Source organism: Chelonoidis abingdonii, chromosome 20 (assembly GCF_003597395.2).
Source record: "Chelonoidis abingdonii isolate Lonesome George chromosome 20, CheloAbing_2.0, whole genome shotgun sequence".
In the NCBI taxonomy this organism is placed as follows: Eukaryota; Metazoa; Chordata; order Testudines; family Testudinidae; genus Chelonoidis; species Chelonoidis abingdonii.
This window is the reverse complement of record NC_133788.1, coordinates 15,069,605-15,086,905: the sequence shown is the minus strand read 5'-3', so window position 1 is coordinate 15,086,905 and position 17,301 is coordinate 15,069,605. Positions and strand designations below refer to the sequence as shown.

The window sequence follows — 17,301 nt, the reverse complement described above, 5'->3', positions numbered from 1 at the left end:
GGTTCTCCTGCACTAGCATAGTTCTGCTGCCTCTGGGTTTGCAACATGCAGGGACATACCTAACTGAAGAAATTGTTTTCCTCTAGAACATTGGTTCCCAAACTTTTAACAACCTGTGAACCCCTTTCACTAAAATGGTGTGTCTCGTGAACCCTCTGCTAAAATTGAATATTTCCAGGGAGTTTCTCCTTTACCTGAGTATAAATTATAAAAGCAGTGACCTTGGAAATATAAAATTTGTTTTTCTGACATGCTTATTGCACACTATTTATTTATCATTACAGTATTTTTATTACGCTATGAAAATGGCAACGCTCGTCCAAAATCTCACTTGCATAGCTTGTATCACTTTGAATAAGCCTGTTATAAGACGAGGCTCCTATGTTTCATCAAGGAGTATCAAATGTGAAACAGCATGAAGGTATTTAAGAAGCCAACCCAAAGAGTTCCTCCTACACAAGCATTTAGGTCTTGAGCAGTCCAGGCAAACAACTCATGTTACAACAAAGCTTAAAGTTGTTCTTCATAATCATTTTAAAAACACTACTAGCTGCCTATTTAATTTTAAAAACAGCAAAAAATGTCCACCTCCCTTTCCATTTCTTATAAGGAGTCTTGAAGCTGAAATCTCCTCAATGTGATAGATACGGTTGCTTTGATCTGCTTAGGTCTTGGAAGTCTAGGGACTCCGTGCTGCCCAGCGGGGTCCCTAGGGACAGCTCTATCCGCCATTAGGGATTTTTTCCTGAGAACCCCCTGTAACATTTTGCAAACCCCCAGGGGTTCACAAACCCCAGCTTGGGAACCACTGCTCTGGAATAAAAAAAAAAAAGAAAACAAATTATCTTCATTTTAGGCCCTGTGAAACCTTCCTTTCCCTTTCCACAACACTCTTCCCCTACATTTTGCACCTTTGACAGTGAGTATCTCTTTAAGAGCTTTTGTGCACTCACACAAATCAGGATCTTGTTTGGGCCAAGTCCAGACCTGGTGTACATGGTTGCTACTCCAGCAGCCTGAATCTGATTAGCATAACAACATTGGTGCAGAGCCCATCAATAAACCATTAGTCTGCTAAATTATTATATGGGCCATTCTGAATTGATGGAGACCACGGTTTCTATTTCTGTAGGTTATTTTTTTCCATCAGTGGAACACCTAGTCACATGCCTGTTTTGATCGGTTTGGTATTTTGAAAGGAATTTAGAAATCTGTTCTCTGGTATCCTCCATTGTTTGCTCCGAGATCATTGTGTTCTGGAAACACAGTGTCCTAATACCTTTAGCATTCATAAAATATTCATTCAGACCTCACACTGCTTTCTTCTAGCCTTGAAAAGGTCGCCCCTTGGAGTCCCTGAACCCCTCCTAGCTGCAAAAACACACGCAGTCCTTGCCATTCACAAAATGCTCTGCTAATTGGAAAAAGCATTGCAAATGCATGAGGCCAGGAATATGTCAGTTTAAAATAAAACCCACACAGATAATGGACAATGACATGAAAACTATTATAAAAAGAGAACAGAACAAGTAGAAATCTTCTGTGCCATTGCAAATAGTTTCCTCTCCATTTGTCATTGAGTTCAGCTTTTCTCTAGTTTAGCATTTCAGAAAGCATTTTGCAGTATAACAAGGTAAAACCTCTAGCACAGTAGCATCAATAAATGGTTGAATTCTCTTCCTAAGTATCTCTATTCTGCATCTTTACTTAAGTTGTCACTTTTTCCCGGGGGGGGTGGGGAATCTTTGTTATGTATGCCTACAATGCACAGCCCAAGGGGGCAAGGGGCTGCTATATACCTTCAGTAAGTTAAGCTAGGTGTAAACAGGTGCTAGTTGTAGATGATGGGCTAGATCCTCAGTTGGTATACAATGAAAGGAGCTACGCTGATTGACACCCGCTGATGAGGTTGCTGAAAATATTTACCGTTTCTGGCATAGACATCTGTAGGCCGATGCTACTGAAGATTTAGGGCTTGCTGAAGTTTTTAGTTATGGTAGCTCTGTGTCCGGACAATTAAAGGACCATGTATGGAAAAATACAAGATAAAAGTTGTTCTTGAAGGATAGGATCCCACAATATTGTTGTATTCACGGTACAAAGTCATACCTAGTGCAAAATTGTGTATTTTATCTTCTGCCAGATAATTGCTGAAGTATAGGATAAAGTAAATGCTGGATTGACTTGCTATAGGACATAAGGTAATTAGACTCAAAATAAGCCACATCCATTTAAATAAGGGACAGTTCACCATAGGGCAGATTTTTGTATCTGCCGGAGGTGGGTAGAGAACAGAGCCCTGCAGTTTTATAGTATTATTTGTACTGGAGTAGCACCTGTTAGCTCCAGTTAGGGATCAGCACCCCATCGTGCCAGGTGCTGCACACACATAACGAGAATGTCCCTGGCCCAAAAAGTTTACACTCCAAGTCACGAGACGAGGTGGAGGAGACAAACGGGCAGAAATGGAATTGACAGGGAGAGACAGTAATAAACTTGTGCTTATGCAGACTAACCATGCACACAACATAGCTCGCCACAGGCAAGTTTCATACCAAATATTTTTTTTAAGGAGCTGCAGAAAGGGTGAGTCGTGACTGATACTATAGAAACCCCCAATATTGGCCTTTCTCCCACTTTATAAGGAAAAAAATCTGTTCCAAGCTTCCACAGGGAAAGGATGCCTATTTGAATGAAGTGATTTTAACCAGGTTATTGTCTCATGGGCTGACCATACAAACGATTAACATTAATTCATCAATATATATTTTATTTAATAAGCATTGTAAACCTTTGAGGAGCACACTTCAGGGGCTCGAACACACTTTCTCTTATCTCAGCCAGCAGCGGGGGTGGAGGGGGGGAGGTAAGGCAATCAGATTATGCCAAGTTGTTCTCTACCTTCCTAAACACTGGGTGCCTTTCTGTGATATAAAAGCAATGTCTAAAAGCAGGAGGGAGAGGGGGCTGGACGAACGGAGGCTGAGAAAATAGGAAAGCACGTGAGCACGTTTACCCATTCTGTACCAAATTCTTCCTTGCTCTGATTCTGAAGTCAAAGCAACTGAACACACGCATCCTGAATTAGGGCCCAGTCTGCTGCTCGTTGCAGCCAAAGGGAGTTTTTTCACTTACTTCGGCACCTATTGGCGCAAGTCCTCAGTGTCTAAACTCAATCCCTTTCAGCAGTTTGTCTTTATTAATAGACTTCAAAGTGATAATGCAATGTGGACTTCTCTCCTGAGCTCAGCCGTTCCTAGGGCTTCTCTCCAGGATGTCCTCTGTCAAACTGGCTCCTTCCTCTGGCCCAGGGTAACTCCGCCCTCCTGCCAGCATGACTTGGAGAAAGATGCAGTCCCTGCCATGAAGAGTCTCCCATTGACTGTTTTGTTCTGGGGGGTTTTATTTGCATTACAGTAGCACCAAGACCAGGACCCCTATATGCTAGGCAGTCTACAAACACACAGTAGGAGACTTTCCCTGCCCCCAAAACATGCATTTTAAATAGACAAGGCAGCCAACAGATGTGAGAGGGAACTTTACTGCTGTGGGAGGGAAACTCTCAGAGCGGATGTCACTTGAAGAAAGTCTGTGGAAAAAACGGTGGGTGCTGAGCAACCCCCAGCAGCCCCCCATCAGCACCTCCCCCGCCCCTCAGTGCCTCCTGCCTGCTGGCAGGCACCGCCGATTAGCGCTTCCCCCTCCTTCCCCATGCCTCCCACCCACTGCGATCAGCTGTTTCACGGTGTGCAGGAGGCTGGGGTGAGGAGGGAGGAGCAAAGACGGGGCGTGCTTTGGGGAGAGACAGGAAGAGGTGGTGCGGGGGTGGGAAAGGACAGGGCGGAGTATGGCCTTGAGGGAAGGTGTGAAGTGGGGGCGGGGTCTGGGGCAGAGCCAGGGGTTGAGTCCCCCCGCACAACGGAAACTCAGCGCCTGTGTATGAAGCACTGGTCTTCTCCTAGAGTTATCTTCTTCCTGGACCCTGATCCAGACTTGCATGATAAAGAGAGGTCAGTGATAACTGGTTAATCACCTCCAGCTACTACATCTTCCTTGAGTTGTCTGAAATAGGCAGTGGTTTTCTGCAGAATCGCACTGTGCACTACCTGGGGTGTGCTTGCTTTTGAGTATTGTGGATGTGTTGAGTCAGATAAAGTAAGAAAGTTGAGCTAAGGGTTTTTTTTTCTGCCAAGTTTCCCTCCTGGGAATTACTCACAGCCCAAGTATGATTTCCATTAGGGTTCACAGCTGATTAGAAAACCATTCTTCCATCATGTAGGTAATAAGTGGCTCTCTACTGTTACAGCCTTGTGTTTGAAGGAGACATTTCAAATTCCATGCTCTGATATTTGCTTAATAAAAGCCATCCATCAGCACTGATGAGGGCTTTGAAAAATTGACCCAGAAATAACACAGATTTCTCCACCCAATAGAATTTACATAAGGAAAAGAAATGTTTCAAAAAGCCAGAGATGCAGAGCAAGAGATGATCTTTCGAAGCAGTTTCCGCCTGACCTCTCTGTCTGTATACCCAGATTTTGAGCATACCAATTTTAGTAGACGTGGGGTGCAGACTGCGAAGATCAGATCCAAACTCTCCCAATGTTTTGATCTGGCCCTGTCTTTTTGTCTCTGAGGACCATTTTCTGTATCTGAAGTGAATCCCACACCAACCATCCATGCCATTGCACTTTGTCTTGTGTGTTCTCAAATCAAAAAAAGATCTCAGATCTCAGAATTGTATGTGCAGACAGCATTGGCGGTGTGTGCATATCAGATAGAAAGGGATCTATCAACCTGTCTTGCTTATGAAATTTTAAGGTATTAGAATCCATAAACTTGTGCACTCAAAGTTACACTTGCAAAGACGTGACCATGTATTTTTGGGACATGTAAATGTACAGCTTGAGTTTGGAAACTTGATCCCAAATATCTTCACTGGACTAATTTAGCTGCTTAAGAACTTCACCTGTGTGGAAAACTGACCACGTCCCTTGCTTTTCAATGGGCACTGAATAATAATGAAACCAAATCAAATACTGTGTATTTTGATATGCGAAGTCTGGAAAACGGTATTAAAATTGTCATCTATCACTCTAAATGCTTAGAGGATTCCTGGTCCTGACAACGAGCTAGAGGGCTCTGCAGGGAAGCATGCAAGCAGCAGAACAGCAGAAGGATAGTTTACAGAAAAGTAGGATGAGTGGGCCTCACTGTTTTAGGGAGTAGCTTGCGTTGTCTCTTTCTGGTTTTAGTTCTTGTGGTCTTAAAGACCTAGATTTTAAGAAAAAACATAGGGATACGTTGCAGCCTTCCAGGAAGAATCTCTTTCATGGGTTTTTGTTTTGTTTTGTGTTTCAGACTTTTCTGTGTGTAAGCTGTGAATGTAACCCAAAAGGCTTGGGCAAATTCTCCCGAATGATGTTTAAATGATTCACGTTCTTAATTTTATTTTATTTGGATACATCATGAAACAGGCGCGAATGTCAATGTTGATTTATTTCATAAGGCTTGAGAGCTTTGGGCCTTTACATTCTGGATCAAAATCTGGACTTTCATCTGATAACTAGAGGACAAAAAGTGCAATAACCTGCTAAACTCTGCCTTTTTGTTTTTCAGTCTTAAGGGTTTTTTATTATACAGTATTAGGCAGGGGAAGCATATGCACATCTCTAAAGTGTGGCTATTTGCTTTCTGCCTGACACCGTAAGCGTTTCTGTCTTACAGGTGTCCCGCTCGATTCATTTTCTTCTCTGTTTGATGAGAGTGCCTGCCTTGCTGCAGTTACAGAGGCCAGGCAAGAAACCCTTCTGCAAAGCTTGGCGGAAGTAAGTCATGTCGCATCCCAATGACTGTCAGGATGTTTTCTTCTGCCAGCAGATTAAAGCATGACTAGGCAGGACATTTTTCTAATCTAAAGCCTACCATCCACTGAAGTCACATCCAATTACTGAAGATAATGGCATAGTAATCGGAGGTGCTGAGCAGCTCCAGCTCCTCTTGATTTTAAATCTAGCTCTCTTGGGTACTTCTCTGGCCTCATTACCATATTAGATCTGAGCACCTCACAACCTTTCAAGTATTTATCCTCACCTCGCCTAGGGCAGTGCAATTATCCCCATCATACAGGCGGGGAACAGAGACGCACAGAGATGAAGTGCTCAGTGAGGTTGCAGGTGCTCATCACCTCTGGAAATCAGACCACAGAGGTACTAGAAGGAACGGCACATGGTATTTTAGTATCCGTTTGCCTGGTATTTTAGCCCTATAGCATTTAGTCAAAATGACTGTTTGTAATGGATGTCGTCAGCTTAAGCCTGTGAAACTGGGCTGTCGTTTTAGAACACTAAGAGGTAGACGGTGACTTGGCCACAGGGGAATCTGAACCCGTTTCAAGCCCCTGCATGGGACACTCAGACCTTGGGGTTGGATTCACTTGCTTACTCCTGCAGAGCTGGTACGCTGAGAACGGCTGGACGCTTCACTCTTCATCACAATACTTGGCCAGAACCACTGAGCCAGCCCAGGAAGTGTCATAACTTGCTGCTAGTACAGGCCAGCAGCAAATTAATCCCCCTTTGCTCGGGGTAGGGGGGTGGAGACAGGGAGGGGAGGGAACAGTGCCTTAGAAGTGCGTGTCCGAGGCACAATGCCTCCTAGGGGTCATGCCGGGATGGTGTAGTTCACATACCATTACTATATAATTAAATCGGAATGGTGAACTAGGCAGTGAAAGAATAATGTCTTTAGTCTGCAAAAACTCTGTCTCCAGTTAGTGCAGCTTCCTAAAATACTAAAGAAATCAAATGATTGGGGTGGGGGGAAGGAGAAGGGGAATGTAGCTTTGAAAACAATACATGCATTGGTGCTTCCCTACTGAACAGAGATGAACCCCTGGTTAACTTCCTCCTCCTCTATCAGACCCCTCACTTGCTCTTTACAGGGAAGCGTTTACCTTTGCCTGGTGGGTGGGTGTGTAACTGCAAACACAGAAGATGGGCCCAAACCATAATATTTCCCCAGCCCTCATTTTGATCTGGATTCGGATGCTACCTCTCAGGCTCATCTTTGTTTAAAATGATAATTAAAAAAATCTGTATCTGTGATATGCTGAAACTCCCTCATCATTAGGGTGACCAGACAGCAAGTGTGAAAAATCAGGACAGGGGCTGGGGGATAATAGGAGCCTATATGGGAAAAAAAAAAGGCCCAAATATCGGGACTGTCCCTATAAAATCAGGACATCTGGTCAACCTACTCGTCACATCAACTGTGGGGAAGAGTTGCTGCGAGCTTGAGCCCTAACAGAGTATCAGTTAAAAACAATCTTGCACGTTGAAGATGGTGGAGTGGGCAGTCTCATTCACACAATAGATTGTGACTTATTACTCCACACACAGTGTGAGGTTACAAATAGGAGCGGAGGCTAAGCGTCATCTCTGCAACTTGAACTAGTCCCACATAGCTCTCCCGCTCAGCTCCCTGACAGAGTAAAAAAATCTATATAGGGTCTGTTTGCTCCCACAGTCTTTGAATTCCCCTGAACTTCCATAGATTGAATAGTCTGAGTGAGAATGCATGCCATGTGCTCTTTTTGGGCCAGATCCTCAGCTGGTGAGCACCCATCGTTCTCCAACGACCTCACCTATTCATGCCCCTTGAGGATCTGGCCCTGTATCTTTCATAGTCCCACAAAATGCAATAAAACCTCGCAGTCCAAGGCAGATCTCGTAATGCGCTATGGGACTAGGGCCAATTTGTTGAGTTGTTTCTAGGCTCTGATGTGTAAACTCATCAGTTGTCATTGTGTTCTAATTAAACCTAAGTGCCGCAATAGATTTCCTGTCACAAAAGCAAAGATCCCTCATGTGTTGGGAATGCATAGGGCAGCCTCAGCAGAAAGACACTCAGCCACTGGAGAGAGCAGGATACTAGAATGGCATAAATAGACGAATATGGAATGATGCACGCAATCAATGGAGGTATAATGCTGCTGCAGAGATCCCGGGGGGGAGAAGATAAAGGACGACGTCCTAGTTCTCAGCCTTTTACATACCAGGACCTCATATTGCAAGAGAAAAAATGTCTCAAGTCCCCTCTGCCATAACGAAAGGCCAGGATTTTGCACTGTCCCTGGGCTGGCTTGAAACTTCATTTTTCAGAGCAGCTCATTTCCAGGGATTTGTAACGTCATCAGCAGCTTGTGTGCAGCACTGTAACTTTGGGGCTCTTTTTACAGGCTACTAACTGCTTCTGGCAGCTGTTGTGCGCCATCGTAACAGATCAGTTAATCAGCAACAACAGATGTTGGCCTGTGTGTTGCCACACCGTAACCTGGTAACACATACCACACATGACACAAGACTTATGCATCTGAGAGAATTCAGACCTTTTAATTGTCTTCAGACCTTTGTCGCCCCTACAGAGGCAGCAGTGTCTCATAGACAGCACAGGGGATTGGAGTCAGACCTCTGGGTTCTGTTCCTGACTTGGGGCCAAATTCTCCTGTACTTAATTGAGTCTTATTCTCATTGGCATCAGTGGGAGATTTGCTTGATCAAGGGCCACTGAATTTGCTACACAGGTACAATGACTTTCAGAAAACCACTTCATCTTTCTGTGCCACCATTTTTCCACCTGTAAAATGAGGGTAATGCTACTTACCTATTGCATGGGGGAATTGTGACGATTAACATCTGTAAAGTGCTGTAAGTTCCTACCATGAAATATGCAACCAAAGGGCATAGGCTATAGAGGGGTGCTGCAATGGGTCACAGCTACTCCAGCACTGGACCCTACCACTGCCTCGGTTTCCCGTTCTTGGGATTCTCAAAACCTGCACCAAGACTCTTTGTTACTCAAACAATACCCCTTCTTGGGATCTGGATTATTAAAACACCATTGTTCAAATGTCAACTTAAATCAAACCTGACCTTTTCCCTTACTCCATAATTTCTTTGGCCCTCGGTGGGCTTGACGGCTCTTCCCCAAAACCCAGGCTGTGCTGCCTGTTGTCATCATCTTAAGGCTCTGCCTGTCTCTGCAGGTAGCTCCAGCCAGGCTTTTTGCCATGATCCAGGCGGGTCTGCCTTGTAGCTGTACGTCATTTGGGTCTTCCCCCATGCTGTCATTATCACTGGAAATTTCAGGATCAGTGTAGCTTTACAGCTTTTTTTGCACAAAAGGACCAAAGCAAAGCTGGAGATCTGCCCGTGTTCCCAGTAGCCCAAACCAAGGTAAACCCCCCAGCGTTCAAATGTAACACAACACCCCTTGTTGAGTTAGCAGCAGCAAGAACCCCTACGTCCAAAACCGTGCACCTCTACCACCTGAACTAAGAGACTCAGGTTTATTAGTCCAGAGCCAGTAGCAGACTCATAAACCACTATGTGATGTAGCCACTAGAGGGGGACAAAGAGCCATGGTCAGCAAGTGTGAGTTAACCCTACTCCTCACCCCAACTTCCAACACTGACATTTTTCCTGTGTTGAAAGAGGAGTGCGATGTTCTGGAAGCTCTCAACCTATAAAACCAGAGGAAACCCCAGCAACTGAATTATTTCAAATAGAAAGCAACTGCAGTCTGCAGATATTAAACAAACCAAAGTTATTTATGATTCCTCTTGTGAACCATGACAGTACAAGGAAGCCAAACAGCCATAGACTCAGTGGCATCAAGTGTAATTCCTCACCTTTGCTGATGTGTCAAAGGCTGTGTGTTAGTCATGAAAGCAAACCCCACTAATCACTATGCTTTGCTTTCTAAACAGGCAGGATCAGCTGTTGGTTAATCTGGCTGCTGTTCAATAGCAATGAGTGCATGATAACCACAGAGCAGAATTCTGGCACATCGGGCATTACCTACATGGCCAGAGCTGAGAACCGTCTCAGAACCATGCCTATGGTAGAATAGAGGTGCTCCTTTGTATCAGTAGGGTCTCTCTTCTACCACCAGCCCCACCCTCTATTTTCAGGGATAAAGCAGAGAAGCTGGAAATTTTGGCCCAGGGATTTTACCACTGATCCCTTGAACCATTCAAACCACCTCTGGCTACCAGGATGCGGACAGGTTGGACGTGTCCTAGTGGTCATATGAAGTTGAAGCTAGTATTTTTATTGCTCCTGAGTGGCAGGTGGTGCCCCAGGCAAGAAGCGTCTTTGGCCCCCCCACCCCTTCCATTTGTTAAACTTTTGAATATCTTATTTTTTTATTACACTTGTAGCCATTTCATGACTTTGATGCACAATTTGCATGCTTCTGCCTCTGTTCCTTGCTCTGTTCGTGTGTGGAACATGTCCCAATAAATCCCTTCCTCCACGCACCATTGCACCCCCTTGCTATGGAATTTTTTTAAAATGCTGTACATAGAGGCTCGTGGGCAGAGCCAGCCTTAGACCAAATGGCTTCCCCTCCTCAAGCCTGGCACCCCAGGTGGTTGCCTGGGTTGCTTGCCCCTAAATCCGGCCCTGGTGGCAGTAAGTGGCATGGGCCAAGGTGAAACAAATTTTCATTTTTCAGAATAAAAAGCCTTGCGCTCAAGCCTGCCTTTAATTTAATCCTGGAAGGACAACAATAACAGAAGAGCACCGAGGGAAAGAAGATGGGAAGGGATAGTGCGGAGGGGAGGAAAGCTGGCTTTTGCTACCCAGGGGATGAGGTTGGGGCTGGAGAAGGCAGATTTACTGGTCTCTGGTCTCCAGAGGCCTGAATCATAACTCATTAAAGCCACAGACTTGCACTGACTTCAATGGGCTTTGGATCAGGGCCCCGTCCCCAGCATGGAGGGGAAGCGATAACGGATTGTGTGTCCTGATAGCCTTTCTCAACCGCCTCCTCTCACCAGTGACAAAAGCCTTACGCCATTCGCCCTCTCCCAGCACTTTCCTCCTTGGTTGCCTCACCTATTCTTTTGCATTCCTTCTAGTGAAAAGCCTCCTGCCACAGGCTGCCAGAGGCCAGTAACCTGAAATCCTCTCGCTTTGTGCTGTAACTCCCCAACGCAAGTGGCTCCAGCCCACTCCTCCCTCTTCCGGGTTCTTAGTAAGCTGTCAGAGGCCACGCAAAACCTCCAGTGACTTTAGTACTAATTTAGTTACAATTCAGTATTGGGCCAAAACCTTCTGGACGTCTCCCATTCCTTTTAATATGATTCCTCCACTTGCCTAAATAAGTAGCCCCTAAAACGTCTTAGGGCTAAATTCTTCATTCAGTCACCTCATTACCTCAGTGGAGTTGCATTGGTGTAACTGAGAATGTCCCCCTACATTTGCAATATAAGGACAATGAAGCATCGTAAAAATTTTGAGTTGCTGCTTTTTGTTCTTAAAAAAAAAAAAAAAATCCCCTCTAAAAATCCCACAAATGTTGCCATTTTTATCTGCTCAGATTATTTTTTTCTTTTGCTAAAAACCCCTCAGAAAATTTTGGCTGCAAAATTCGTTCTCATAATGCAAATCTGCTTCTGATCACTTAAGTATCACGCACAGCACCACAAACGAACTTTCTAAACAAAGAACTGTTGAGTCAGAAATAAAATAATCCCCTAATTGTGCTTTTCTGCAATGGATGACTGTATAATGTCCTAATCAGAAAGCTGAAATCACATTTGCATTTAGATAAAGGCTTGTTTAAAAAGAGACGAGTATAAAAGGAGACACGGAGACTATTGTGGTATTTCTCTGCATAGCATAATCATTAACGTTACTGATAAGATATTCAGATAGTGAAGCCTGGGCTGACCAAAGCCAATTAATCTTGCACTCTGCATTAGCAAGCTTGTCCACTGACCCCAGTGTATCGCCGACCCAGCGATGCTGATATGACACCATGCCACTGCTCTCAAATGCATCTTGCGGCTCCTCAGATTTATTTCTCTCTGCTGCTGTGACTGGTTTTCAAGCCAATTCCTATCATTAGATTCTCACTCCCTCTAGGCTAACTGGAGTCAAATAGCCTGAGAATCTGAGCTCCAGGGACTGGAAGGGCTGATAAAAAGGGTCAGCGAGTGCTTTATAATCCCTCCCTGATTCCAGTTGCTTATCAACCTTTTTGTTCTCTCCACATACTGCAAATAGCAATGGATCCTCATTACGGCTATGTGTCCCAATATTGATTCTTCAGGGTTCTGACTAAGGTACCCATGTGGCCCCCTATTGCTTTAGTATCTGGGCACCTCATAACCTTTACTGTATGTATCCTCACGACACCCCAGGGAGGTAGAAAAATGCTAATACCCCCATTTTATAGATGAGGGACTGACTTGCCCAGTATCAAACAAGAATCAAACCTGGGTCTCCCACCACCTGGGCTAGGACTTTAATCTTTGGCTCATCCTTTCTAGACTCCCTTCTCAATGGTGCGCTAAGCTCCCTTTCCATAGCCTAACAATGAGGCTCTCTGCTGGGGTGGCCTGCACTGCCACTGCCCGCTTCACAAGCAAGTGTGAGCACACACAACAGAGCCTGAGGTTTAAGCAGACCACGCTCCATTAAAGAGCCCAGCTGTCTTTTCTGTATGGGAGATGCTGTGGTCAGATACAGCCAGCGTCTTCAGGGCTAATCCAATGGAGTTAGGAGAGAATTGGATGGTGAGTTGCTTGTCACTCTAAATTCTATCCCGGGGAGATCGAGCCTGTCGGTGCTTTTGTGGGGTACTAGCTGTGAGCTGTTGAGGCTTCCGGCGTATCTCAAAGAGTAGAACATGATCTTGCTAATACTTCAGGCAGGCTTTGGGGGTCTTTGTCTCGTAAACTAGAACAGTTGGACAAAATAGTTAGGGATTTTCATTAGAGCCTTATCCTTCAATATTTTACTTCCATTTTCTGCTTTTTAATCCAGTGATTTATCTATTCATATTGTGGCGCTTGACTATGGGGTGGAGAACACCTCCCAAAGTGTTCTGCTGCAACATCTTGTGCATTTGCTTTGCCTGTGTCCACAGCCCCCTTGTGTAGCTTTCCAAGATGATTCCAGTACCCTCGTTTATTGGCAGGAGCACTTGCAGAAATAGCACATTTTAAGCAGACCTTAGAGCATATTCCCAGAAAAGCAAATGTTGAACTGATAATCACAAGAATGTCACCAGAAACATGACTAAGAGTTGTGTTCATCCAATCAGGGAACAGAGATATAGCATGTGACTTATGTGCCCAGTCCAAACTAACAAACTTAGCTCAGACATTGAATGTCAAGGTCCGTCCAAATCTGGATTGAGAGGTGATGGTGGGGGAAGCTTCCTTTTTGCTTCTTGTGGAGTATCTGCTCTACGGATGAACAGTCTCCCAAGCTGCCAGTCTGATGTCTTTCAAGTACAATGCATTCACAGAATTTTCTTTTTAAATTGAAAGATAATAGAAATCCCATAGGGAAGTCAATAGGGTTGATTAAGTGCAATGGCAAGTGAGCTGTAGACACTATCCAGTAGCTAGAGGGAGAAAGCATGTATGATTTATACAGAGACTGATGCCTTCTACATGAACCAGTTCCCTACCTTCCTTTCATATAGCTAAAGGGTTAAAAATGGCCTGTGCTTTGTGATTTCCAATATCCAAGGGGTACAACACAGCTGTTTAGTTCTACTTTTTGACCTGTCAGCTGTCACTAGAGATATAATGCATCAAACACAGTGTTTCAGGCAATGCTTACAACACAGAGACATGGCTGTCTATTAAATCCTAAAGCTACATATAATCATCCAACTCTGGAGAGCTATAATAATAAATGATTAGTTTGCTGCTGATAGCCAGTCAGAGAGAGAGTTTGCCAAGCATGTGACCGTTTTATTTTGATGAGTTGTTCAGACGCAGCATTTGACAATCAATTTGCTGCTTCCTGTTAATAAGGAAGGGAAAAAAAAAAAACAACCTCTGACTCCTTGGCTGTTACTATGCTTAGCCTTCATGGATCCACAAAAATGACTGGGAGATGCTCATTGGATTTTGCAAATGAGCAAGAGAGCAAACCAATGCGATAAGAAAAATATCATTAAAGGAAAGGGAGGGGACAAAATGCATAGAGTTTATTGATTGGGACACGAGTAGGTTAGTTTTAATTAGGGCAACACTTCAAAGTATTTCCAGCAGTACGATTACCCACATGACAATGTAGCACTCCCTACCTCTTCAAAAATGACTTGTGATGAGTATCCAACTTGACACCTTCAGCAGGCCTGATTTTCAGAGGCTGAGTGCTCAGCTCTTCCGACCACCAGTTCCCTTTATGGTATCTCCCACTGGGAACCCAAAATCACTTGTCCTTTTTGAAAACGTCGCTCTAAATATACTGCAGTAGACTTTGTAAGGGAAGACAGTCTGACATGAAACCTCGCTAGAACACTTCCTGCTAAATAGTGAGAGATCGATTCTGCAACCTTCACTGGACTGTGTGCATGAATAAGGGCTGTGTGATGCAGTAGGGAGCAGGGTAGACTGACCTGGGAATGTCGTTTAGTTTTACTGAGACTGTCTGCATGGGGGATGGGAGAGCAGGGGATGACTTTAGGTGAGGGACGGTACCTGAGCCAGGAAGGGGAGTGGGGCAAGTCAACCCCCTTTGCCTGGGAAACTGGACAAAGGGGGAGGGGGAGAGAGCCTGCTAGAGGGGTTTTTTGGTTTCAGTTTTGGGCTGGCTGGGAAGAGGCAGGGAACCCCAAGTCTGGGGTCTAAGATCCTTGTCCCCCTGATGGACGTGGCTGAGGGGTCCTGGTTGTACCTACAAGCCCCGCTTGGGACTGTGTTCCTGTCGTCTAATAAACCTTCTGTTTTACTGGCTGTCTGAAAGTCACGGTGAATTGCAGGAAGTAGGGGGTTCAGGGCCCTGACTCCCCCACACTGCGTGACAGGCTGCAAACTGGGATTTACGCAAAGTGAGACTGCTAGGCATTTGGGGCGGGTGGGAATGATCAGCTGAACAAAATGAGAATGGACAAGGTTCTGCTGAAATTGGAAGTATCACTGAAACGTCTCTAGTTATAAAGCATCTAGGTTCAGCTTCTGGCACGATGCCTGAGTGTATTATTGTTACACAAGAGAAGGCTCACTCTCTTGTGTCTTAATAGTTAGGTATGTCATTCTTCACCTGCATATTTCATGGGAAAGCCCTATTGTGACCTCACTCTGATCTCACACAAATGAAGCACTTGTGTAATTCGCTGCACTAGAGTTACTCCGAATTCACACCACTACAACAGAGAAGAGAATCAGGTTTTCCTTCTATTTCCATGAATACCTGCCTCCCTCTGTGGCTGTCATATTGTGACACATTTTCTGCGTCCCTTACTAGGTCACAGGAGAGTGAATCATGTACTACGTTCAGAGCCAGCTCTCTGGGTCCTGCTGCCCTAGGCAAACCAGCAAATGTCTGTCGCTTACAGAGCTACTGAATGTTTCGCTGCCCCTAATATTTTGCTGCTCCAGGCAACTGCCTGCCCTGTAGATACACCCTTCGTGGTATATGGGTGAGCACGTACAATGCTGAAGTCACATTCTAATAAACGCGTCTCTCCTGCATGCTGAGCTTTTATTAGGATCTGCTGTTTTGATGTGATCATTTGTGACAAGCTGTGGCCTGTCATTATGGTGGATTTGGTCCTTTCTAAATATGCTCCATAATGTTGTATTGCCTGTGTGATGATGCCAGACATTCTTGTTCTGTTCTCTTCTATTTTTATTCTCCCCCCTGCTTTCTGCGCCGCTTCGAGCCTGAGGTAGAGAAGCAATGTCAAATGCCATGGTGCAGTGACATGACCGTTTTGAGGCTCAATATAAAATCTGCATTATTCGTTATCAATAGACCACACACTCAATGGATTAAGAACTGGTTAACCGACAGATCTCAGAAAGTCGTTGTCAACAGCAAATCATCATTGATTGGGGATGTTTTTAGTGAGGTTTCCCCGGGGCTGGAACTAGGGCTAATGCTGTTCAATGTTTCCATAAATGATCCACAGTAAATATAAAATCTCTGCTGATTACAATTTGCAAATGAGGCAAGGAGGACAGGGCAATCTGGATTGCTTGGTAACCAGGGCCTATTCAAACAAAATGCCTTCTAATACAGCCAAATGTGGAGTTATGCCTCACGAACAAGCAACGTAGCTGATTCCTATATAATGGGGGGGGGGGGGGGGGGCTCTAGCCTGGAAAGCGGTGACTGTAAAGGATTTGGGGTCATAGTGAACAAGCATCTAAACCCGAGCTCCCAGCATGATGCTTTGGGCAGAAAGGATGAATGCAATCTTTGGATGTACTAACAGGGCAGTAGGGAGATGATTTCACCTCTGAATACAATGTTGTCGAGACAGATAGTGGAATTTTAAAACAGGATGTTGAAAAACTTGGAGAGGAGGCAGAAAAGACCCTCAAATGATTCAAGGGAAAGAGAAAATGCCATTCTAGTAAGAAATTTAGAGCTCAATCTGTTTAGATGATCAAAGAGAAGATCACAGTGTATATGGACTGTCCAAGAAAGAAAATACCACATATTAAAAGGCTTTTTAATCTAGCAGAGAAAGTCAGAACAGGTCTCTCTAGCTGGAAGCTGAAACCAGTTCAATTCAGATTAAAAATTAGGCACAAATTTTTAACAGTGAGGGCGATTTAATCACTGGAACAAATTAATAAGGAAAGTGGTGGATTATCCATTTCTTGAACTCTTCAGATCAAGTCTGGATGCCTTTCTGGAAGAGATGCGTTAGCCAAATGCAAGTTCTGCTTTGGTCAAACCCAAGTCATAGGGCTCAATAGAATAGAAACTGCGTAACATTTAACAGCCTTGCTAAATATGGAGCCTTGATAATGCCAGAGGGTGCAAAGGGAACTCAGAATCAGCCCCTTACTGTCTGTGTGTTAGGCTTTGACTGCAAGACAGGGATGGGGGCAGGGCTGGCTTTAGGCCTATTCCACCAATTCTCCCGAATCGGGCCCCACGCCTAAGAGGGCCCTGCTTCCAGTGAGAATACCTTCCCTAGGTAGAGGCGCCTTTTTAATTTTTACTCACCTGGCAGAGCTTTGAGTTTTCAGCAGGACTTCAGTGGCGGGTCCTTCACTCTCTACAGGTATTCGACGGCACTTAAGTGAGGGGTCCTTCGCTTACTCTGGGTCTTCAGCGACACTTCAGCAGCAGGTCCTTCAGTGCCACTAAAGACCTGGAGCAAGTGAAGGACCCACCGCCGAAGTGCCGCCAAAAACTCAGAGCACCACTCGGTGAATACAAGCCCCACGTGTTTTTTTACACTTTTTTTTTTTTTTAAGTCATCCCTGCCAGGTCCCCATCGAAACTGTTTGAATTGGGCCCTGCACTTCCT

At 44.7% G+C, this 17,301-nt stretch overlaps 1 long non-coding RNA gene across 1 annotated transcript in view; it reads left to right on the top strand.

Moving 5' to 3' along the window:
• LOC142047998 (uncharacterized) overlaps positions 1–17,301 on the top strand; it is a 32,990-nt gene that overhangs the window by 3,978 nt on the left and 11,711 nt on the right. The window lies entirely within an intron of this gene.